This window comes from Cyrtonyx montezumae, unplaced genomic scaffold (assembly GCF_038088225.1).
Source record: "Cyrtonyx montezumae isolate F1298 unplaced genomic scaffold, pur_monq_1.0 scaffold_23, whole genome shotgun sequence".
Lineage (NCBI taxonomy): Eukaryota > Metazoa > Chordata > Aves > Galliformes > Odontophoridae > Cyrtonyx > Cyrtonyx montezumae.
In genome coordinates, this window is record NW_027071970.1 from 647,717 (window position 1) to 673,404 (window position 25,688).

At 49.6% G+C, this 25,688-nt stretch overlaps 1 protein-coding gene across 1 annotated transcript in view; it reads right to left on the minus strand.

The window, feature by feature from the left end:
* The window catches only part of RBM19 (RNA binding motif protein 19), a 229,721-nt gene extending 215,410 nt beyond the window's left edge, over positions 1–14,311 (minus strand). The window contains exon 1 of the mRNA XM_065738746.1: positions 14,305–14,311. The gene's annotated coding sequence lies outside the window, so the exon portion shown is untranslated. The remainder of the gene's footprint in view (positions 1–14,304) is intronic.
* Positions 14,312–25,688: the final 11,377 nt, after the last annotated feature.

Here is a 25,688-nt window from a genome sequence, read left to right on the forward strand (position 1 = left end):
TGGAAACTCCGGGAAAATCTGCTCTCTCTTGGAGTGGAAAAGAGGGAAACGAGCAGCAAAGCTCCCGCCTCATCAGGAACCATTCGCTTAATCCAGCCGTACTGGCACTGCTTGGCTACGGGTTTTTTAGGAAATATAATAATAATAATAGTAATAACAATAATAATAAATGGTATTAGAGAGAAACTTGTCAAATGAATGTTCAGGCTCCTCTGGAAGCAAGCACTCTGTGCTATATGTAGTAAATGATAACCTGATAACCTGGTTATTTACACAGATTGCAAGTGTGCTTCAGGAACCAATTATTTACTCTGACTAAAAAAAAAGTAGCAAGTCGAGGCGATTATTTGCCAAGCGAGATTGACAAATGAAAGAGAGAAAAAAGAGAAAGAGAGAGAGAAAGAGAGAGAAGAGAGAAAGAGAGAAAGAGAGAAAGAGAGAAAGAGAGAAAGAGAGAAAGAGAGAAAGAGAGAAAGAGAGAAAGAAGAGAAAGAGAGAGAAAGAGAGAAAGAGAGAAGAGAGAAGAGAGAAGAGAGAAAGAGAGAGAAAGAGAGAAAGAGAGAAAGAGAGAAAGAGAGAAAAAGAGAAAGAGAGAAAGAGAGAAAGAGAGAGAGAAAGAAAGAAAGAAAGAAAGAAAGAAAGAAAGAAAGAAAGAAAGAAAGAAAGAAAGAAAGAAAAGAAGAAAGAAAGAAAGAAAGAAAGAAAGAAAGAAAGAAAGAAAGAAAGAAAAGAGAAAGAAAGAAAAGAAGAAAGAAGAAAGAAGAGAGAGAGAGAAATAAAAGCCCCAAACCCCCAAATGCCTCCAAACGCAGTGGCTGTAGAGGAGCCGCCGCTCCCATGGCCCTCTTCCCATCTCCTATCCCTCCCTTAACCTGCGCGAGTTTCGCTGTGCACTCGCTGCAGATTTCGCACAAAGATGCTCAACCGTTGTTTCCTCCAACAGAGAGAGAGGAGGAGAAGGAGGAAGAGGAGGAGGAGAAATAGGAAGAGGGAGAAAAAGAAAGAGCATCACCTAAGGAAGAGCGAAAAGTCGCTGCAGGACTGGGTAAGTGCTCCCAGCAGGGTCCCAGTCTGCTCCGGCCGAGGGTCTGCGGGCAGCTTTCCCACCCCGGGCACAGCCCCAGCTGCGTGTCCCTGCTGCCTCCCCCCCACAGTTCCCCCCATGCTGCTCCCTGCCCCACTCCCAGCCCCGCAGACAGACTGGCCTTGTCAAAAGACAGTAGCGAGGGTGGTAAACGGGGAGCGGGGAGGAGAAGCCCCATGTCACTCTGCAAAAACAGAAACAAAAAGACACCAAAAAACGCGAACCCCACCGGGGTGAGACGAGGGGTCCCCAGTAGCCTAAAGAAGCCTGTGCGCTTTGCAACGCTTTCTCTGCTCTGCTTTGGGGCAGCCCAACGCGCCCCGCACGGGAAAATCCACGCACTGCCGACCTGCGGATACACGTGCATGTAGGTGGGTGTGCACAGGTGAGTGTGAAAACACGTGCGGTTTGCAAAGCACGCTCGCACACGATGCCTTGTGCAAATGGTGTGGGTGCGGGCTGCACGTGGAACATGCTTGAGTGGAGAATTATAGAGATGGGTGAACATTCGCGTGTCTTTCCGCCTGTTCAGACACGCACATCACAAAAACGCGCACCGTGTGTGTGCAGATCGCGAGATGGTCGCGCCAACGCTCTCACAGCAGCATTTGTGCCCCATCCGTTACACATACCCGTGGCTATTTACATCCTTCTCCATTCTTTTCGTCCACATTTTGGGTGCGCATAGGCATAAATCCGCTCCCACCCTGAGCACAACGTTAGCGCCGATATCTCCCCCCGCGTGCGTACAAACCCGTGCACACCCAAAGGCACGGCCGCGTACAAACGGATGTATCCATAGGCTCCCGCATCCTGCGGCTCCCGCCCCGAGGCCACTTACCTGCGTGGACGAGGGGGTGCGTGGCTGCGGAGCTTCGCTGCGATGCAGAGAGCAGGGTCAGCCCCCGCTTTCCTGCCCGGAGGAGACCCCGCACCGTGGGGCTGCATGGCCGCAGCCCCCCCCTCCCCTCTCGTTGCCCTGGAGGTTTCTCCTTGCGGGTTTTACCCAGGAGAGGTGGAAGGAGGGGGGGTGGCCGGGGTGCCGGCTTGCAGTGGGGTCGAAGTGTCAGCAATAAGAAATAGTGCCGAGCGTGAACTCGCTCCCCCCACCCCTAAGCACACCCTTTAAAACTGCTTCTGGGGTCGGCGGTAGCAGAACGATCAGTCCCCCCCGTTCGGCCACTGCTGGTTGGAAAAGACCGTGCCCGGGGCCGCAGCGCGACGCTCTGCCCTCGGAGCCCGCAGAAAGCGAGCCATTATTTATTTTTTTCCATAGATTTATCTCCCTCACAGCAAGAATGTCCTTTTTTTTGTTTGTTTGTTTGTTTATTTTTTAATTTGTTTTTCCTTCATTTTTTAGTCAATTTACTTCCCCTCTCCAATTCATTCCCCCCCCCTTTTTTTTTTAATATATACATTTATAACTACTTATTTTTGTTTGTTCGGGTGGTTTTTGTTTTGTTTTGCTTTGTTTTTCATACACGCTTTGGAGAAATACGCACCAAGTATTTGAAATAACCATCTTCTCTGGAAATACTTTCGCCCATTCACTGTCTCTTTCCCTCCCCCCTTAACCTCCCTCCTCTTAAACTGCTGGGGTAGAGACGCCCTGTATCGATTTGAGGATTTATCAGAAAGATATTAGCCTCAAAGTAATGCCAATACCGTTCTCTTCGTGTCAGCATTTCCATCGCTAAAACCATGCATTTTGGTCTCTCTACTTAGAAGACCATTCCGGGTAGATATTTAGGTCGAGCTTTTTGTTTTACGTTTCGTAGCTGCAGGTGAACAGCGTTTTTCTTTAAAAGTTTGCAGTTCCTGTCATTCTTCCCGCCCTTCTCATTACTTAAAAAAAAAAAAAAAAAAAAAAAAGGTTGCAATTAAATAACACCCCCCCACTCACACAGCTCATTCATTTCCCAGGCGAACTGCAGACTTTAAAGCAGTGACGGGAAGGAAACATCGCCGGGCGGGCAGAGGCAGGGCTGCGTAGCCCCCCTCTCCAGCTTTTCCTCTGGGCACAGCTCTGCTCAGGTTGAGGGGGCATTGGGTTTCTCATCCCGTTCCCCCTTCTCACGGTGCCACCCCCGGTGACTTCGTGGCACAGGGTGCCCCACGATCCCCTCCCCATCCCAATCGGTGGCTCCTGATGGAGCGGGGCGCGTTACCAATGCCGGTAATCAGCTATCGCCAAACAGGGTGTCAATCAGGACTTTATCTCGGACCGAAGGAGAAAATAAAAGAAGATAAGGCCATCGCTCTCGCCTTGGGAAGAAAGCTAAGGGGGCAAGAGGGGGAAAGTATTCAGCGCCCTGTGCCTCTCCCGGAAAGTTATCTTGCAGTGACCTTGAGCTGCGGTCGGGGTGGGCAGAGGGCCCCGAGCCGAGTGATTGCTCCCAGCCTCTGCCCGAGGGACACCTGCGATTTTCAGTTGTCCCCTCCCTCGCCCCAACGCAGCACCGCCATCGCCCGCTGGAAGTGACCCCCAGCACCACGCAGCCCCTGCCCAGCTTCCTCCCTCACTGACTTCCTTCCTATTCTTTCTCATTTTCCTCCTTTTCAATCCATCTTCCCCCGTTTTCTCAATTTTTTCTTTTATTCAACCCTCTCCTTTTTTTTTTTTTTTAATTTTTCCTCTCCCCGTTTTACCTTTCTTTCCCCTGCCCCCCCCATCCCTCCCCCCCACCCTCGCACAGAGAAAAAACGCAGACAAGCCTGGTAGAGCCGTCATGAACGCATCCTTCGCCTTGACCGAGTCTCACAAATTTCGGATCCTCTCTCAGTCCCATTGCCACCCCCACTCCCAGCCCCATTCTTTGCCCTATTCCCAGCCCCATTCCCAGTCCTACTTCCAGGCTCATTCCCATTCACGTTCCTAGCCCAATTCCCATCCCCGCAACGAGGGCTGCGGCCATAACCCGGCTCCGTGCGGCTGCCCCGGGCATCCCAGAAATATGCGTTGTCCTCACGGTGAAAATACGGATTATACATATCACCTAAAGGGCTCCTGAGAAGTTTGGTTTGTTTTTTTCTCTTGGCTCACGTTAAGCACAAAAAATAGAAATATCTACAGGATGAAAAGGAAATAAATAAATAAACGAATAAATAAATAGATAGAAAAATAAAGAGCATTCCCACCCGGTCCGTGGGTCCGTGCCCTTGTCCTTTGTGCAAAGGATGGATGAGGTCAATGTGGTAAACATGTAAATCTGTACATTTGTGAGAGTGGAGGGGAATTGCGGTTGGGACAGGCAGAACCAGCGGCTGCAGGCGGTGAGGCTGGGCCATACCCTGCTGCCTGAGCGGGGGGCTGCCCGGGGCTTTCCAGAGAGCTTTTCTCCCCGCAGAGGTGAGGATCCGGGTGCAAAGAGCCGCTCTGGTTGGCACTGGGTTTGGGAAAGCCGATGTCCCGCACTTGCACGCGCACCTCTGTATCGAGGTAAAAAATTAAACCAGTTCCACATGCACCGAGAAGGATGCATGCCTGTCTCTTTTGGTCCGGACGGAGCAGTGGCTGTGTGCACAGAAAAACGCACTTTGAGAAAACACTCGGAGCTCATTCCGTGCCCTCCTGTTTGCTTTGGGAGGCAGACATGCGCGTTTACCTGCTCGGCTGCGCGGCCGCGGGCTGTGGGAACAGATCTCCTCCCTTCGGGAGCACATTTTAGACAATGAGCGATTGGAAATCATATCGTTTCCAAAAAATATTTTATTTTATTTAAGAAAAAATAATACAGTCCGATCTCAGCGCCAAAGCCTCTGCACTGAGAGCCAGGTGCTACCTGCGGCCCCCCCGGCTCCAGGCTCAGCATCACCCTCACCCATACTCGAGGCCGCAGTATTGCCACTCGAGACAATGCCTATTTTCTGTCATTAATAACTCGTTTCTTTGAGAAAAAAAAAAATCTCGTTTGGATCCAAGATTGTTTTTTATGATTCAGTTGGACAAGACGGAACACATGTTAGTTTAAGCAGGTTCATGAAATAGCTGTAAATCAAATAAAGTTTACGAGTTTAGCAGGAAATACTGAAGAGATGAAAAAAAAAAAAAGAAAAAAGTAAAACCTCCGCCAAGGCAGGGAACAGCAGGCTGAAAGAGCTGGTGGAGTTTGTCCTGCTCTGTGTTTCTCTCTGTTCTCTTGTGCATCTTGCCGATTAAAGGCCTCGAGACCCCGTGTTGGCGCCAAGTGGCATGTTATTAATCAGTTATCCGTAGGTTCAGTCCACATAAGAGAGAAATTTAATCACCAGAAACCAGACCCGACATAAAAGAGAAATCTAAAATCAATTCCCGCCCGCCTGCCCCCCCCACCTCCGAAGCGATCACAACGAGCAATCAAGATCTCGCTCCTTCTCCCTCTTAATTGCACTTCTTAGAGCTTTACCCCGAAGAGCATTAAGGAAAACAAATTAAAAAAATAAAAATAAAAATAATAAAAAAAAGGAAAAATAAAACCAACCCGACAGAGAAATAAAAAGGAGGAAAAAAGTAAAAAAAAAAAAAAAAAAAAAAAAAAACCAACAACAAAGAAACAAGGACCCGACACCACAATGCAACAAGCATGTCCTTGATCTCATTATAAAAACGTGATGGGGGAGAAACAACCCAGGCAGAGCCTTTCATAACGAATATATATATATACATATATTCCAGAGGAACACGCTATTAAAATGTCTTTTGAAGGCTCCCAGAGAGTGACTCCCCACCCCAGACGCCTGCAGGGGATCCAGCCCCCGGCCCGGCTCCGCTGTCCTCTACGGTGTCTCCTTGTCCCCTTCTCGGCCCCCCCACCACCCAGGATCCGAAAATGAGATGAATCCGGCAAGGTTCCGCGGGCAGATAGCAGCGCTGCTGGGGAACGCGCACCTCAAAACTCTGACCCTCTGAAGCCGAGCGCTTCCTTCGGGCATTTCCTCCCCGCAGCAGCTCCACGGTCCTTTCCTCCAAGGTATTTTTGGAGGAATTCCCCAGTTTTTGGCTAGGCCAAGTGCTTAGAAGAGGAACTTCTCGGCCTTCCTTGCTGTTTCGGTAGAGGGACAAGAGAGGACGGTGCCCTCCTTCGGGAAGGGACAGGAGGTGACAGTAGGGGAGAAGGACCCGAAATGTCAAATACGGGGACAGCAACATCCCGTTATCTCACTCAGAGAACCCCAAACACTTCCCTGCTTGTACCCCTGGGACCGGCCCCACACTGCTCCCCCCGCGACTCAGGGCAGCCGGACGTGGAGCTGCGAATCCCACGCGTGTTTTGCGTGGGCAACGTCATCCTCCCGTCGAAGTGGAGCTGGATAATCCCCCCCGCTCCCCCTCCCCACCCGGCTCCCGGGCACTGCTCGGGAGGGACTTCGGCTGTCACCGCTCCTACTGCATCTCCCTTCATCTGAATGGGGAGCCAGCGGCCGGGGAAGGGCACGCAGGGAAGTCTGAGGGGGGAGACGGGCGCTCCGAGGATATATTTGGAAAAGAATTTCCAAGTCCTTCCAGCATATCTGTGCTAAAGGTACCGGACCGACGAGAGAGGCTGTCCTTCCCCGTGCCCCCCACTGCAAGCACTGCCTCACCTCGCTTCCAGCTTCCGTGTCTGCCACGGGGATGGAGTTTATTCCTCGAAAGGGAGCGCATATATATATATATATATATATATATGTATATGTATGTATTTTTTTCCCCAAAGCCTTGTGTACGACGTGCAGAGAGATGCCCTTCACCCTGCTCTACCTCCAAGCCCTAGTGACTGAGGTTAAAGCAAACGGTCCCACGTGTCACCGCGGGGTCCTTCACGGAGGGGCTCCCACCTTGTTCGTGCCAGACAAATCTACTTATTCTGCCTTAAAAAGAAATAATAATAATGATGATGATAATAATAATAATGATAATAATAATAGCAAGGGCTGTTCTGTGGGGTCCCGACTTCAGGGGGACAAGGGGCGAGGGAGATCCCCCCACATCTCGAGGCCCCATCTGAGCAAACCCGCTGAGTCGTTTTCTCCACGTTTTCTCTAATCTTTTTCCCTCCAACTTTCTCCACCAGAAAACCTAGAAAGCATCGATTTGGCTTTATTTGTCTGACCTTTTTTTCCCCCCTCCACGCTGTATCTGATCGTTTTCCTACAGCCCAAATAGGCTGGAAACCACAGAGAAAATAATCAAAGTGCAGCATGTTTTCCCACAGTAGGAATGCATGTTAGCACTCTCTTCACGTCTCGATCCCCTGTTTGCGTGCGGGTACTCAGACGAAGATGAGTTCGGGGCAGATCTCGCGCAGATGCAGAACGCGTTCGAGTCCTCCGTGCCCCGATCCTGTGAAAGCCCGAACATACGGAGGGTGAGCCCGTGTCCTCGGGGTGCAGCGTCTGAATTTTTGTAGGAAACACAGAAAAATATGCCCGAGAGCGGGCGCCCAGCCAGCGGCTGCATGCACACATCGCTGTATTTGTACACGTCCCCACTCGCGCAGTGTCCCCACCCGTGCCCGTGGGTGCCACGGCTCCACGCAGTCCTGCCCTAAGAGCTCATCCCGTGCCGAATATAGGGATGGGAAACAGAGGAAGGGGATGGGAGGGGATTTACTCTCCCCGGTAGGGTCCCATGGCCTCGACCCACGGGTGCGGGTCCTGCTCCGTGGGGAGGAAGAGGGAAGAAGACTTTCTGGAGCAGAAAATAGTTTTCCAGCCCCCACACTTCTCCAAGTCCGGCGTAACCCCTCCTCTCCCCTCCTCCCGCAGCTGCGCGGCGTAGGTAGCTGCAGATAAGTGAAAGTGGTATTTTTATAGGCTGATAAAAGAGACTTATCTCGGCTCTCCCGAATCTGACAAAGATTCCCTAATTGGTCATTTGCCCACGGAGGCTTTCCCAGCCCGGAGCGCGGCTATTTTCAGCCGTCCGAGGGTGTCGGGCCCGGCCCCGCTCCCAGCCCCACTCGGAGTTTTCCCGACCCGCGGTCTCCCGCAGGATTACCCCTCAGCCCGAGGCCGCTCCGTGCTGGAGGGTTGGTTTTTGGGGGGGGGGGGGGGGGGGGGGGGGGGAAGCGCATCAGCTGCTCACTGGGACTTTCTGCGACAGCCAGAGCACTCAAGCAGAGCTAAGGCTCTCTCTTGTCTATGGACAGAGGGTAAAGATGTGTGTTTTTGCACAACCCCAACCCCTCTGACTGATGGTGCACGGTGATGAAATAGAAACCGAAGCAGAAAATTAAATGGACAATTCAAATGCAATTAAATAGACAATTTAATAGAAGTTTGTTTTCTGTTTGTGCATCCTGGCCTGACAGCTGCTCCCCAGCCCAGAGCAGCATCACCAGACTTGGTTTGCTGCTCACTGCTTCACTATTTTCCTCTCATGTTGCAAAACAAAACAAAACAAACAAATAGCAAAAACCAGCAACCCAAAGCACAGAGGAAATACACTCATTCCTACCCACCCAGACCTTGCAACCCACAAGCCTTGAAGCAAGACGGGAAGTCACCCAATACACCTATTTCTCATTTTCCTTTTCTTTCCTGGGGAAGGGGGCAGGGAATGGAGGGATTAACTGCCCATCTGACCTACCAGTGCTGTATGCACATGAATCAAACACAATCAAAGGGACCAGTGTCAGCATTAGCTTGACCCCTCCAACTGGCGTGGGGCTCAGTGCACGATGAGGCCTGTTCTGGCCAGAGCAGCAGGACCCTTCCCCCGTGTTATTCATGCCCGCGAGGGCCCTACCCAGCTTGCAGGTTGGGGTTACAACTGCTCTGGGTGTGGGGATGCTGGAAGCACAGGGGGCTGCCCAGCCAGACTCACTCGAGCACCACTAGTATGATGATCCCACTCCTTGGAGACCAAGCACATCTCACAGATTCAAACTGTCTGCTCAGAATCACAGGAAGGAGAGTGTTTTGTTCATTATTATTGTAGTTACATTTTTTCTTTCCTCTAGAAAGTACAGAAAATTGTGCATTTTGTTGTTCCATGACTTTGTATGCATGCTTTCATGAAGTGATATGAAGGTAAGAGAAGCTCTGGTTTTCCTTGGATGCTCTGTGACTTGGAGCAAGCCCAGAGCCCATGGGAACATATAAAGTCCTGGCCATGCCATGCAGTGGTTGGGCACACACAGTGTGCACCAGGTCCAGACTCGGTGCTCAGCAGGTGCTGCACATGGTGGAGTGGAGCTCTTCTAAAGTCTACAACTCTAAACTCAAGTCTACCTTCATGGATCTTGCTTTAAGAGAGTCTCCAGCAGCAGAGCACTCTGTATGAGGTGAGTCAGATTTGAGAACTTCTGAAGACACCCCACAATCCCTCTTCTCAATGAATATTCCCCACTCTGGAGATGAGCACACAAATCGGCAAGTGATCACAGGGAGCAAAGCTGTTTGGCCATCACACTGCAGGAGATGGCTCTGAGGGGATGGGCACAGTCCTGTCAAAGTTCCAAGTTCAACTTCCATTTAAATGTCACTTTTAATGGAAACAGTGCACCCTCCTCTTCTCCTCTCCTAGTCCAACCTGGGCTATTTTTATTTCTTTCACACACATTTTAACTTGACGCTGACTTTTGCTTTTAACCTGTTCTTTCCAAATACATATATAGATATAGCTATAGATAGATAGATTCTCCTCTTAAAGAAACTGATGTCATCACTCTTCAGCAACACTTGGCTCTTCAACTGCAATGGGCTAGCTGTCATTAAATCTTGTCATTTTTATTTTTGCCATGACAACCAGCAGGAGCAGGGCTGGATGAAGTGGGCTGGGATGGCTGACGCGTTGTTGTCCTTGTCCCTGTCCTAGCTCTGAGCAGGGACTGCTGCTCCTGGCTCTCAGGCTCTCTGCCACGAGGCACGAGGTTTTGGAGGAGCATCAACTACTGTGTTAAAAACTTCAGACAGTGATGCCTACAAGTCCTCATTCTGGGGTCAAAGCCAAAGCAGAAAGGAGGACACCAGGCAGAACAGGAAGGACACTCTCAGAAGGCAAACACTGCAGCTGCAGGATTGCATCCTCACCCTATGGAAGACCCCAGCAGGTTCCACAACTTCTCACCCCATGGGTGCACCAGGGAGTGTTCTGCAACACTGGAAATGCTCATCCCCCATGGGTATCACTGATGTCATGATGCAATCATGGGACGGGATCACTTTCATGTCAGTTGGGTGCAGATATTTACATCCCCAGTGATTTCCTGTAGCCCTGAGATGTGGCTCACCTGTTGGGTAGCTGCTGAGATGATTTGGTGGTGTCTGTGCACTTCCTAGTGCATAAGAGCCCTTATTACATCCAGGGCCAGCACATGTTCCATGCTGTCTGTCGGTCCCTGAGAAGTTCCCTGGTGAGCTTTGGGCACAGACTGGGTTCATCAACTCTGATCTTTGCATATGCTAAAGTCCACTGTGCCTAAATAATGGGCTAGGAGCTTGGAAACTAAAGCTGAACAAGTTCTGTGCAATCTGGAGCCATTTTTTGAAGAACTGTGGGGCTATTTGTAAAATGGTGGCGTATGTTCTAAAAGATCAAATGAACATATGTCCATCTCTTCCTAGACCCACTCTTGACTCTCTCCAGACACATAGCTGGCTTCATTAGTAATTCTGGAGACTCAGCAACATCTAATTTGGGTAATATGTTCTAGGAATTGCTCAAAAATCCATCAGCTTCTGATTAAACTGCAGCCTAGCTAGTCTTCAATTACAGCCATAACTGAGAGCAGAATGTCAAACCAAAGAGAAGGAAAAGAGAAAAACTTGTTTGGGACTGCAGGAAATTGATGCAAATTTGCCCTGAGAACAAGTCCTTCAGTATCCACAAGTTGGGTTTAAGTGGCACTTAGCACTTTTACAAGTCCTGTGCATCACAGAGCATTTCAGAGGAGGCAGAGAGTTGCTGCATTATGCAAAATCAGCCACTGCAGATATACCAACCCTGAACAGGGTTCCTCAGGCCAGGACCTCAAGTAAACCCTCCAAAAGGCTTTGACGTCCTTTCAGTAGACTTGAGACCAACTATAAGTCATAAATATAATGTATCATAGCTGCTCAAAACCCTGGCAAGGAAAGGAAGCAGCTCAAGCTGCCAGATACCTGGGGTACCTGCAGAGGGACCTCCAGTCAGGTCACAGTGGGAAGCAGGCACCTTACTCATGGCAGCATTGCTGCAAAATAAAACAAAATAAAATTTAAAAACTTTCAATCTCTACTTCTACGGGAAGTCCTTAGCACACATTTGGCGCAGTTTACAGGATGATGATGACAATGTGTTTCTCCTAAATAAAATCCATTTTTAAAGAGTACATGTGCAATTACTTTGAGTTTTGGCCTGTATTCAGGAAAGAATTTCCCCTCGGGTCAGATTTGGCAGGGACTGGTGAGGTTTTCTTGCTTTACTCTGTAGGGTGGGCCATGGTCCACTTCCTAAGATCATCTGGACATTTTCACCTAACAATTTCCCTGCTACTGCTGGGAGCTGGGACACTGGCAATGCCCTTGATCTCTCCTGCATGTTACAGTTTTTGTGGCTTTTGGTCTTTTGTACTAACGGTCTTAAATTTGTTATAGGGTGTTGGGAAGTGTTTTATGGCTTGTAGTGCACTCAGTGGATGTTCTGGAGACCCCTCTGGATTAAGCGGCTATTGAATGGTCACCTGTAATTGCAAGTGCCTTTGCTCACTGAGGCAGGTGGTCCCTCCTTCCTCACCTTCCAGTAGCAGGGCTCTGACATCCAACTACAGGGCAGTTGCACATGGAGCACTCACATGTGACATCCCTCCTTTTTTTAATTTGAAGTGAGATGCTTATAAACCAAGGTGATGTAGGGGTATTAGGATAATAAACAAGGTGGAAGGCCTGGAACTGGGAAACTACAAAAGCCGGGCTCCGCTCCTGCCTCACTACTGGCTGATTACAGGGCCTTCCCTCCTTCACACCTCTCTGGATACACACTTAGACCACTGCTTAACCCTCTCAAATCTGAGACTGGAGTGGGTGTTCTGCTCAGTCCAAAGCCACCTCCTGCAACAGTAGGGTTGAATACCTTATCTACCTACATACAGCACACAGAACCTAGACAAACAGCTACAACAAGTCAAGTTTTTAATCTGCTAGCTCTGGCTAACACACACAGGGAGCATAGTGCTGTAGATCTGAGCTTGGCCAGGTCTTCAGAACTCCCACAGAACAGGCGACAAGGACACATCCATACCCCACTAAGCATAGGACTTATGAAACCAAGCAGAGCATGGAATGAAGTATGATGCTTCCTGCTGTGTGACACAAATTTGAGGACACGGTTCACTATTGGTTATGTCATTCAGATATCCATGTTGAAACATCCTAGGCAGACAGTGGGATGGGTGCTACTGTTGCACTGGTTATTTCCAAGAGCTGAAGGCAAAATATAGATGTTCTGCATGTCAAACTGGTGCTCAGTAACTAAATTTAAGCCCAGGGAAAAATCCTGTTCCATAAAGCATTTGAAAAGAGAATATTTTTACGTATGAAGTTTCACCTACCTTATCTGTATGTTTCTGTTACTCATGGCAGCAGCACTGATAGTGCATCAAGCTCCTCAGACCTCTACTCCTAGAGAGCATCCGGGTAGCTTCAGGATTGCCTCCAGCAACACCAAATAACCAAAGAGCAAAGCTGCTGAGGATTCTTTGGGATCCAGGGGGTTTGTGCACCCAAGCCCTTGGCCATGTTCTCAGCTCCATGTCTTCAGACATGAGTAGCACAGCCAGGAAATCTGTTCTGAAATGAGCAACAGAACCCTCGTCCTTCTCCCAGCCCCAATGTGCTGTGCAGATATATTCCCTCTAATCCTCTGAAGAGAAAAACAAACAAGCATACAAATGCCAAAACATTTACTACTCCCCAAATTACTCAGACTACTGCTAATTAGTCTAAATTTACAGCAGCTGCACTACTGGAAGTGAGCTCAGCCATTAGCCCTGGAAATTACTAGGACATATAACTTTTTACAGGGTTTTTTTTTTTTTTTCTGAACTTATAGAAATCTACAGGAATGTTCCAGCATACTAACTAACTTCATCAGAATTTCTAAGCCTCCTTTATTCTGCATATACTGGGGTAACCATGAAGCTTGCAAGCATGAAATCCACAAATGCATTCACTCTCACAGACTCTTGCACACAGCAAATTCAGCCATGTATGTCCAGAGAACCACATAGGAGAGGGTGTGGAGCTCCCCAGCCCTATTTCTTACACCTCGTTCATCAGCTCTTACTGATCAACACAGATCAATGCTGAAGGCTTTGGAAGTGTTCTCTGTGTTTGGATTTCATTTCTCCGTTTCCTGGTGGAATTACTGAGCCGTGATTTTCTGTGTGCATTATGAAGGCTGGGTCTTGGCAGAATACAATGCAATGCATTTTTCTGTCAGGACAAGCTCTAGATCTGTTTGTCACTGCACTTCAGAAAGGTGGCAAGGTGCTCTGGGTAGTATTAGCCTGGAGCCGCCCAAGCTTGCAGCACCCATTAGAGCTTTGCTACCTTCCACCTGCCCTTGCATCTATGTGGCTCAGCAAGAGAACTACTTCAGTGAGTTAAATTCAGCCACGGATCCCACGTAGCACCAACCAGCAGGTTAGTTTGCTCTGGGGATTCAACAACTGCTATGAGCTAGCAGACTTTCCTCCTTGAGTAATTCTCATCCATTTAGATCCCACTTACTGCTCCAGATCCGGAGGTAAGATCATAAACAGTTTATTTGCATGTAAAAATGGATAGTGCAGTAACAGCAGGTAGGCAGACAGGTAGACAGGCAGACAGACATGATGATAAGCCATACATCTGGCATGTAAGTATCATGGCAGTGGAATTACCATTCCCCAGCCAAGTTTCACGCTTTAGGGAGTTGTTTTGACGTGCTGTCAATGCAGCACCAGAATAACCTGATTTATTTCCCCTGTTCCCTTTGAAAAGGTCTATTTGGTGCCATTTATTTTGCACTCACTTACTTGCCATCCTATCAGGAGGCGGGAGGTCAGGGGGGTCACTCCTAAGAGAGTATCACGTTCTGTACAGAATAGAGAAAATGTTCTAAGTTAGTGGGAAGAGAAGAATTCGTGCTGGGGCCTCCTTTCAGCCTCTGCTCTCCCACAGTGGGCTCGTATACCTCTTCTCTTCCCACATCCTTGCTCTTCATTTCAAATGGAAAAGCCAGGACCACTTCTGCTGTTATCCCACCAGCAGCAGTGCCCCCCCCCCGCTCAACCAACCTGCTTTGGTTTCGCTTCATTTACGCCTCCTCCGATCCTTGGCTGGGAATTCTCAGGATTCCCACCTCAATCTGTCCTCCCCCTGTCACACAGTAAAATCCTACAGACTTTTCTGTCTTTGCATATATAATAGATGTCAAGTCCCAAGCGGCCGTAAGAGGAACTGAAGCCACAGCAGTAAGCAGAAACCTTGCTTGTTTCAGAAGAGATTGATACAACAAGCTGAGCCATTTTTAGGCAGAAAGGATTCAGTGAATACCTGCATTGGTATGTACACTGTTGTAAATGCAATACTCGTGCCTAGTCCGTGTGTCAGCTCTACACCAGGACAGCAAATTTCACACCCCCAGAGCCCACATCAGACTGGAGGGAGAGAGAGCTGGTAGAGCTGTCTCGGTCCCACGGAAGCACAAAGATGTTTTGACAGCAGATGAGCTGCTGAGACACTTCAAACACGCAAAGCACTGCAGCAAATTGAACTTGGTAGGATGGTGGCCGAAATGCAGTGCTTTCCATGGCAGATAGCACCAGAGAGAACACACAGATGGGTACGTGACCTTCTTCTTCTTCTTCCGGAATGTAACACAGATGGGCAAAGCTGGCACAGAGGCGGAAACAAAGCCAGAGCCTGATAGGTGGGTCAGCAGCAGGAAGAGCAGCCCACCGAAGCAGAGCTCAGGCAACCGTCCAAGCCACTTGAGTGCTGCAGCAGCAGCTCAGACCTGCTCGGTAGCGAGGCAGGATCCCCTCCCACCAAGTCTCACCTGCTTTATCATCTTCTCCTGCACACAACCAACCCTGTGCACTCTTCTCTTGACTGTCACATCAGTCAGGAATACTGCCTACATGTCCTCTGAGTTCAGTCACAGCTCTACCAGGACAATTTTAACCAGCAGCTCTTCACCTCACACCTTTGCTTTGTTTAGTTCATTAGTTGGGGAACATCCATGCTCCGTGCTAGGGGGTGACTGGCCTGGGCATTAGATCATGGAATAACACGAGCTTGGTGCACAGCTGAGAGCCAACATTTGACACCTGCCTTCCTCCATCCTCCCAGCCTGGTACTGCTGCTCTCTCTGGTCTGTTCATCACCCTCACACGTGATAGCTCCTACCTGCCCAGCTGTCCTCATGTTTCCAAACACATGAACCCACTGCCTTGGTCCTCCACTTTGAGTAGCAAGCATTGTGCTCACATCAGAAATCAGAGCACTGAATTACGTACAGCTGAGATGAGCACAAAGGCAAAGAAGAGACTTTTACACAAAGATCTTCCCCTGCAGCAGGAGAGGCACCCTTGTTGTCTGAAAAAAATCATTAAAAAATAATAATTACAACGATTAATAATCAAAAGGAATTCCTATTAGAAATGATAACATCACCCCAGAAGCAGCAATCAGAGAATCCAGTTCCATGATCTGAAGTGATGTAAAAACAGCCATGATTTCCAAGGGAAAAGATGGAGTTATTCCAGCATGCACACTGCAGCATTTCCCCTTGGAAATGCAGACACATTTGCTTCATTTCCTCTTAAGATTTTGCTGAAACATCAAACAGCAGAAAATACCCCTATTTGCACTGAGAATTTGACTGTTGAGTGCATAAGCACTCTCCTCATCACGCTAGGCACATTTCTATTCACTAACCATACTGTCTAAATTCCCATTCCTAATTTGAAAAAGAAAGAAATCTGAAGTGAGGAGGTGGTTCTGACAGTCCTTTATTTGAAAATCTGCTCATCTTTCACAGGCAAGTTAGCTAGGGAAGCTCACCGAATGAGAGCAGGAAGCTCTCACTGGTTCTTACATCTGCCTGTTGCCAAGGGCTTCCCCAGAGCAGGACCAGGGCTTGGCAGGGAGGCTCTGCCCTGCTCCCCGCTGATGTGCCCTCTTTTCCCTTGTCCACTATTTGATCTGAGTCCTTTCACACCCTTACTATTTAAAATCCTGCTGCTCTCCCAGTTTCTCTGACCCAGACCTGTCTTCTAGTACTGGGGAAGGACCACGTCTTTTGTGATCCTCTATGACTGCAGTACCTGGAAATGAGGAAGAAGAGCAGCTGGACTTTTAGAAGAGCTTTCAGGCTGCAGACTGAGCTGTGCTGGATGGCAGGAAGGGCTGAGGGGGAGAAGGGCAACCCTTCCTTGCTGACCCCATTGACAGTCACACTACCCTAAACAAACGGCAGGCTGCTTGAAATCCCCAAACTGAATAGCTATAGGAGGATGCCTACTAATTACCATTTTATTACCGTGTTTTAGTTGCCTCAGACACTTCGGGAGTGTGTGAGGGGATTAGGAAATAATGCTTTCCTTTCTGTCTGCTTTTGCTGCTCTGCCAAGATCTGATATCCTCCAAAATAACCTCATCAGCCCTGTATTGAAGAAAGTATTGAAAAAGGAACTGTGTGAAAAGACTTGATCACATCAAACATTAGTTCATTATGAGATGACAGTTCCAAAATTCCCAGTGTGGGATCTTTTACGACAGTGATTGACACTGTGGGAGTAAGAGAGTGGTGAGATTCTTCCATGTGCAGTTCAGTACGATTTTCTGCAGCTCAGAGGCTATGTGCTGCTTCTTCAGCATGGCAGGGCTGGTAAAACCCAGGGGAGAGTTCAGTGTAATGCAGCTAGCAACACTCCAGCTATTTATCTTGGACCATTTGGGATCCACAGAGGATGTCCCAGCAGCCTGAGACTGGCTTCCTACCTGCTTTTAATCCTTGCTGCCATATGCCAAACTGTAATTGGGGCAGGTACCACAGCACAGCCTGCTCCTCTAATGGCTTTCTGTTAAAGCAAACACCACTATGAGGACACTGCAGCCTCAGTGATGCTCATGGCTGAGAAGTCACCTCCACACCTTCCTATAACACTATGGGGCTACGGAGATGCAGCAGCAAGGACAGTCTGAAGGGTGACAGTATGGACCAGCTCCTGCTGTGACAAGGGACTGACAACACTTCTCTGTCTTCCTGCAGGATGGTGACAGCTTTGAGCAACTGGGGCGGCACAAGAGCCATCTCACCTAGGGGTAATTTCCTCCCTATTTTTCTGTTTCCACTGCAGCCTCATTCCTTGTCAGTTTGCAGGAGAGGGATCTTCAGCACCCAAACCTCTGAGATCCTTTGGAGAGCTTTCTTCTGCCACCGAAAGTCCTTTCATCATCCCTAAGACTAGCATAATAGTGGCTGAGGTTAATATCGGAGAAGCCAAACTATAAACTGAGAATTACACTTTAGCCTAAATAAATCATCGCCTTTGAGGCCGGGTGGGGAGAGGAGGGGGAAGGCATCACTGGGACCCCCTGGGGCTGACAGCGGGGCAATGCAGGGTGCCAGCACTGCGTATGTGTACCCAGAAGCCTCATCCCGCTGGCTGGGAGAGACCTGGGAGCAGCCCCACTTCGGGCACCTGGCTGCTTTATGGAGAGCCTCTGCCCCAACCCCAGGGCCGCTTCCTCTCTCCCTGCGGGAAATGCCCCTCTAATGATTCCTCTGCTCTGCAGTTTGTCAGGCCGGCTGACTTCAAGCCATCCTGCATCTGTTTCGCCTAGAGAGCTGCGCTAGCCTGCATTTTAATAAACCCTATAATTTACACGTTTCCCTCATACCCTGTAATTTCACCACCCTGAGACACGGCAAAGGGAGAAAGCGCAGAGCTGGGAGCACTCACGGAAAGTGCTGCCAGAGAATCAGAAATAAGTAGAGGGCTTAAATCTGCAGCAGTAAAATAATCCAGGGGAGGGAGCCAACAATGACTGAAAAATAAACATCTCCCCCTGCACAGCCGCAGCCGGTCCCTCTCCTTGCAGCCAGCCCTGCCAAGAGCTCGGGTGCGCTGGGAAACGCGCCGGGGGACTGCAGGAAAAAAATGGACGTGGGTTATATGGACCCCTTTTATAAGGCAACTGCTAGCAGTAACTACATTTAAATTTATATGTTCAATAAAGTCTCTTTTTTTTTTTCCTTGCCTCCACCCCAAGTGCCAGAACCACTCGAGGAAACCGGCACACGCTTCCCATTTGAAAATGTGTTATTTGACCATTTTTATTCTCTGCTTTTGTTCTTGGGGCAGCAGTCCCTCCAAATGTGAGGGAGGGCGGAGGGGGGGCACTTCTGTGCAAAGATCAAAGCGGCTCTGTGTATACACACACTCTCGCAAATTATGTATTTGTGATCAAGTAACGCAGCATCAGGAAAAGCTATGGGGGCGTGTGGGAGAGTGAGATATTTACACAGGCCTGGCCAGAGGCAGAGGCATTATTTTAATTGTTTTTTTTTGCCAGTGCCAAGTCATCTGTTCACATATGCATGTGCGCGTGTAAAGATGATGGAGAGACCATCTTGTAGAGCCAGGAAATGCGGTGCTGACTCCCAGTTTCCCAACTTCTCCTGCGTGGCGCTGACTCCTGCCTTGTTTCAGACCCCCGTGTCCCCCACTTTGCTCGTGGTTGGACACACGCGAGCCCCTTGTGCTTCCCCAAGCTGGGCTTTATGGCTCACATAAAGGAATATATATATTTCCTCTATGAAGGTACGGCTTAACCGAAGAGTCTTGGGCTCTTCGGCAACGGAGGGTGATTAAAAAAAAAAAAAAAAAAAGTAGTAAAAAAATAAACAAGAGGGAAAAAAAAAGTAATCTAAGCTGCGCTGTGGATTCTGTAGATGAGAAATAAAACGCTATCCTTCGAATTTTTGGCAGGGGTAGGAAGGACTGAGGGATGAGGAGCCTCTGGGGATGGGTGAAAAAAGAGGGGACTGGGTACTGGGCGTTCCCCGTGTGGGGTCTGTTCTCTTGTGACTCCCCAACCCGACCCCCCCTTGGCCGGAACCGCTGTGCGTCCCTCGGGGCGGCCGTGCCGGGATTGCTGTCCCAGGGCAGAGCTCACGGAAAGCCGACGAGCTCCGAAGCAGTGGGAAGAGGAGCAAGAGAGAAGCCAAGTCTGGTGGTGTGTTTACGATGTAAAATCACGATAAAACTTACACTGAAAATATTTCAAACCCAACAAGGGAGTGGGAAGGGAGCTCAAATGGACTCGAAATGTCCTTTGCAGGCGCGTGGCTACAGGACGGTCGGAGGAGAATGGATAAAAGTACTCCGGGGAGCTGTAAAGCTAGAAGTCTCTCCTCCTCGCCAGCACGAAGCCTGGGCGGCTCAAGGCAGCGCCGAGCGGCTCCAAAATCGGGCGCAAGTCACGGCGCACCGCCTCGGCGCTTTGTGCAAAGGCAGAGAAACGGGAAGCTCCCCCCCAGCCCCACCTCAGAAGGGGGCTGCGGCCCCGTGCACCATTCCTCGGTCCCAAAAGTGCCACCGGCAGCGCGAGCAGCCCCGGCGACACCGTGCACGCAGCTCGGGGCGGCTGCGCGGCTTTTTCCCCCACCCGGTCCCCCACTCAATCTGCATTATTATTAGCAGTATTTTATCCCAGGAAAAACAAACGTCTCCCTACCCTTCCCATCACACGCGGGGGGGGAGGGAGGGGAGTAGGGGGGGGGGAAGGGTTAGGGGGTGGCAGGCCCAGATAACAAAGCAGCTGGTGTGGAACGAAGTTGTAAGGAAATAATTGATATGTAATAAGGCTGAGTGAATCTATCCCAAAGAAAATATTGCGTAAGCGGTTATGATTAAACATGCCCGGGCGAAAGGCACTCTCATAAAGGAGTAATGGAGCTAAGGAAACAAATGATCATTGGGAATGTTAAACACAGAGGGGCATTTCATCACACAAACATAAATTCAGCTTGAAAGAGACTTAGGGGGAAAAAGTCCCCCCTCTACCCCCAGGTTGTGAGATGGACGCCATTTGAAGATGCTGAGAGCCCGCCGCTCGAGGAGGGCCCGATCCTGACCCAGTTTTTCAGAACCGAAACAAAACTGATTTTCCCACCCTACAAAGGGATGTCCCCACTGGGAGCGCACCCTGCTCCCCTTCTACCACAAACCAGGGCCCGTCCTCGATTTTTGTCAACGAACGAAAAAAGTGCGAGATTATCCCAAATGAACGAAAAACAGAGCAGATAAACACCCAGGCCTCCTCCGTTCCTTTGAGCATCACTTTTTTTCTCCCGGGCGAATCCCATTTCTAGAGGCTCAGAGAGCATTCGCACGGTGGGAAAAGTGCGCTCCATTAATTCCCGGTTCAAATCTCCACCGCTGGAATCGTTTCGAGCTGGCAGCTGTACAGGCAGCAACGTGCTGCTGGCTGAAGCCATCGCAGTCAGGCACAGGAGCCCGGGCTCGGAAATTCGTTAGGAGGGAAATAATTCCGTTTGGGGAGACTTGAGCTCGGGCAACAGCCCGAGCACGGCCGGTTCCTATCCCACCTGCAAACGCAGGCGCTGCGGGAGAGTTATCGGGTATTTATCGCCATACTATAGCTAATCAAAGCCCCGCATTCTCTTTCCCCCCTCTCTGGAAAGCGGGGGCAGCCGAGGTAGCTGCGTGATTGGGATTGCAGGACCGGTTCTGTTCCAGCGCGCTTTCGTTTGAACCAGAAATCGGGGAAGAAGGGGTGGATGGGGGGGGAAGATATCTGTGTAACAACTTGAAATAATTTACCCCAGAAAAAGAAAAAGAAAAAAAAAAAAAAGGAAATCTGGGCAAGAGTTTATCAGGCAGTTCTCTTTGCCAGCATGTTTAAAATGTATAAGTAATTTTAAAGTGTGTCTTCACTTAATATATTTTCCCCTTTCTCCTTAAGATGACAAGGAAGAGCAGTGATTGCAAGATGTCTACAGATAGCGCCCTTTAAGAGTTTCCACATTGTATGGTTAAAGGGAAAGAAAAAAAGTGTTTGTGGTTCTTAGTCCCTCCCGACAACTTTCTTATCCTCGTCTCGTTTATGGCTCCTATTGTTCGGGCTGCGTACGGCGGCTTTGCAGTTGCGCTCGTTCTTCCCGTCGGACCGACACCCCTCAAAGCGAGGGAAGAAATTCCGGGGTGTCTGCGTGTGTTTAATGGAAGATAAAAGGATTACTTCCAAACACACAGCAGGGAGAGAATCCCACACATCGCTGTCCGAAGCGCAAATGCAGATTTATCGGCTTCTGATTTGGGGTTGGTGAGCTACTTCGGGGGCATTAGCGAGGACCACCGAAGGCTTGTTTTGGTGGAAGGCAGGGCGCTTTGTAGGCAAGAGCGGCGAAGCTCTTTGTTATTGGCTTGGCTGGTTTTTTTTTTAATTATTATTTTACTTGATTTTATTTTATTTTTTCCTCCGACGCGGAGCTGGGTTGCCAGGGGAAGAGCCCGATGGCCTCGGTGCTAAAAATCGGAATCGGGATTGCTATGAATGCTGCTCGTGTGACAAGTGACAACGGCTTCAGCACGAGAATAAAAGCATCTTTTCCCTTTAGGAGGGAAAAAAAAAAAAAGACTCTATTTCCCCCTTTTTTTTTCCAGACAGAACATATTTTTCCTTTCCCACTGATTTAAAAGACGGATGCCTCCCGTTCGGGCGAGCTCTCTCATTGCACTTGCTGGAGCGAGCCTGCCCGTGCCTTTGACCAGTGAGTGTCCGAGGAGCTTTCGCAGGGCTTTCTCCGGGTCGGAGGGAAGATGTTTCATTCCTGATTTCCTCCCCGCCGCTTCAAAAGCGGTGGTAGCCGCGAGACAGCCCCCTCCCCGCCCTTCGCCCACCGTCCTGTGCTCGAATCCAAGCTTTGAAAGCACCTTGAGAGCCGGAGGAGGAATGGGCCGACTCGTTCCCTTGGCTCGCGGTGAATGTTGGGTCAGCCCGACTAGCGCTGGGTTGCTGCGGGACAGGGCAGCTTCGCAGAGCGCGGGGTGAGGGAGCTGACCTCTGCTACCCACCAGAGCTCGCGGTGTTACGGAGAGGGCTATGTGCACCAGCACCGCCAGCAGCTCGAGCAGGACGGACGAGAGCTGCGGGCTGACAGAGAACTGTGCGTGGACACGCGCCCATCCCCGGACCTCGCGGGGCACCAAACGATCGCAGCGATCGGGTAGTTAAGTTGTAAGACTCTTGGTTAACTTTGGCATCCACTCCTAAAACCAACGCTTAGGAGCCCTAATCCATTTTATCCCGGCGTCAAATGCAGATGTTTGCTTTCAAAATCCCGAGCAGAACTAGCGTGATGTGTCGGTGCGGTTACCGTCACGCTTCTACCGAGATGTTAATTCCCCAATCACCGCTTTTACTCCCAATCAACACGACTTAAAAAGCGCTCTTTCTCTCTTTCTTTCTTTCTTTCTTTTTATTTTTTCCTATGTAACGATCTACCCCAGCCCTAACCACTGTTTTAGGAATTTGGGAATTTGAGAACGGGAGGGGATGCATCTGTCGGGAAACGCGAAATTCATCGAAACGCGGTTATTCCGGATAAATAACTAAATTATTACAATGGGAGAAAACGCCCGTTTCCCTGTTTCCCTGTTTCCCTTCCTTGCAGCCGTGCACTCGGTCTCTGTCCGGTGGGCGGTGGGCGCATCCCACACCTCCCAGTTCCCCACTCTGCACTTCACAAACTTCTGCACTCAGTAAGAATTTCCACTATTTCCGAGGCGAGAGGAGGACAGAAATAGGAAAAGAAATACGTATTGACTTCTTGGGCATGGGCAGCGGCAAATACAGAGCTGCAGAAAAGAGCCTCGAAGGAGCACGGCGCTGCTCCCCGTTGTGACATTCCCAGTTTCCCAGTAGCGACCGCAGATCTGGGAGTCCCCTACACAACCGGTGCTGCACTTTTTCTGTGTTTTTCCTCCCTTGTTTGCCCCGTTCCTGCAGTTATCGGGAGGGAAAAGGCAACGCAGCAGAACTTCGGGACAAGCTGCTAGTGCACATCACACCTAAAGAATCTTAGGAAACACAAGGGACCAAAAAAGTAAAAAAAAAGTCCCGAAAATTTGTGCCATCAACAATCAAGGCGTGCCAGATCCTACTGACGATGCAGGAAAGGGGAGGCGGGGAAGGGGGTGGGTTTTTCTTTGATCAATTCTTAAACAATTCCTATTATTACTTTCTTTGCCAAACAAGGTTGAATACGGGGTCCAAATGGCAAGATTTGCCTTTCAAAGAGTAACATGAAAACAAAACACCTGCTATACATTAGCCCTCTCCCACTTCCACCTTCCCTGTAAATGAAATCACTTAAATTGAAAGAAAAGAAAAAGTCTGTGGGGCAGAATAAGAGAATAAACATATTGCTTTTCTTATTTGACATATAGCTGGAGAACCGGGCATCACTTCAGGTGAACAGATGAATAATAAGGCTTTGGGGAAGTGATGACTTCTACCACAGCATCTTCGGGCACATTTGCATGCAAAACCCAAAGAAGGCAGAGGCAGCCCCAGCTCTTCTGCCCAGTGCAGGCACCTGGAATGCAGCAAGCCCAGAGGCAACCACCAAAAATGCACTGCTTCAGCCAGCACCCCCCCCCCACCCCCCCGAAACCCTCCTCATCTTCACACGGATCCCAGGCATCCCCAGCCACGTGCCCACCCCATCGACTCCACCCCACGCACGTCAGGCCAGCCCCACACGTGCCCACCCACTGGGGTACCCCCATGTACCCCTGCCCCCACTCATGCCCACACCACAACCCCAGGCACTGCCCTACAACCTGCAACGGGGGGTCAGGGGACCCCTTTTACCTTGGCAGCGGACAGAGTCTCATGGAGGCCGCGGTGCCCCTGGCAGCAGCTGGGCTGGCTACCGGCCCTATTTCCGTTTGGAACTATGGGGGGACCCAGTGGTCTCCCAGATAAGGTATCACCGTGTCTCTGCAGTCCGTGGTCAGCACCTTAGCTCGGGGCTCGGCGGCACTGCTGGCAGTCGTGCAGGACAGCAGGGAGATGTCGAGGCATTTCTGGGAATAATCACATCACACAAGTGCTTACATTCTGGCTTCCTTTCTCTTTACCCTACCACCAAGTTTGAAGTCACACCTTCTACCGGATTGTTTAAGGTCTCCGGGTTGGAGTGGGGGTGGGTGGTAGTGAAGGAGTGTGTGTGTGTTGGGGGGAGATTGCTGGTTGTTAATCTATAGGGTTCCTCCAGGCCAATAAAACTAGCATGGTCAGAAATTTCTCCCTTTCAAATTTCTCCCTCTTTCCCCCCAGCCCCACAACCCCGAACCATTGCTGTTTGTTTTGTGCCTGGACTTCAGGGTCTGCCAGCAACACTGCTTGGTTGGGAGCCCTGAAACTGCTCAGGCAGAATTGAAAAGCAACAAAAAGACTTTGTTTTCCCTATAGAGTCACATAGGGGTTCCTGTATCTGCATACACATTGTGGTAAATGCACCTGGAAAGGAGACTACATGTAAAACTGTCCTATACACACACACCAGGGTAGGTCTCCTGAAATGTAACTGGAGGTCTTAAACCTGCACCATCCAGAGGGCTCGTGTGTGTGTTGGTACAGAAATAAAGGCTGCCTGCAAAGGGGACAAACATCCAAGTGTGGACACAGAAGTACAAATACCTCCACACACATCTAGCACTCGCTTTGCATACACAGACAGTTATCTTCATTAGCTTCAGTGTTTAACAAATCCTAAAGGTGAAGTTGGGACTGGTATCCCAATGCTGCAATCAGATCTAGAAATTCACTCCTTTCTTACAGAAAGTCACTCACCAGAGTAATTTCTACCAGCATTTTGTTCTATTCTTCCTCTGCTCTCTCCAGCTCACCTATGGCTTTGTGCTACCATCTACTGTACACTACACTCACCTCTCTAACCTTCCCATTTGAGCAGCAGCTGGAGATCTACTCAGAAATCTTAAAATCTGCCTAGTTATTGATGCGAGTAACAGGGCAGCAGAAACAAGTCCTGGTGCAAAGTGCTGGCAGGTCAGCTCGATCCTTCTGCTCATGTTTTATATCATCCACTCTGCTTGTCTACCAAGCAGCTCAGAAGACAAGGGCTGGTTTATAGCTTTCTCTTCTCCCCACTACCCCCCCCCGCGCCCCCCCCCACACACACACTTAAGATACTCAATTTTACATTTTAACAAAAATGGCAACCTCGGGCAGTGGGAGCACATCTGAGAACATGCCCCTCCTGGGGTGATCAGGAGGTATCTGGCATTCACGGTTAATGGGGAAGGGAAAACACAGCAGATGGAGATGAGCGCTGCCTGACTGAGAGGCAGCGTGGACCACTGCATGGCTGTTGTCAGAGGGCAAAGCCTTTGACAGTGCCCTTGATCTTGCTGTCACCCTTCCCATCCTTCATTTAGGTCATTCCTTTCATACTGTAGCCACCCCAGGACTAGGAACTGCCTCTTTATGCAGCTTTTGGACAAAACCAGGGCTCTCATCATGCTGAGACTCTGCTGTATTCTCATAAATAATTAGAGCATATGTGCACCATGCCTATCACCACAAAAAGCTGGCTTTTGGCTTGGCTCTCCGGTTA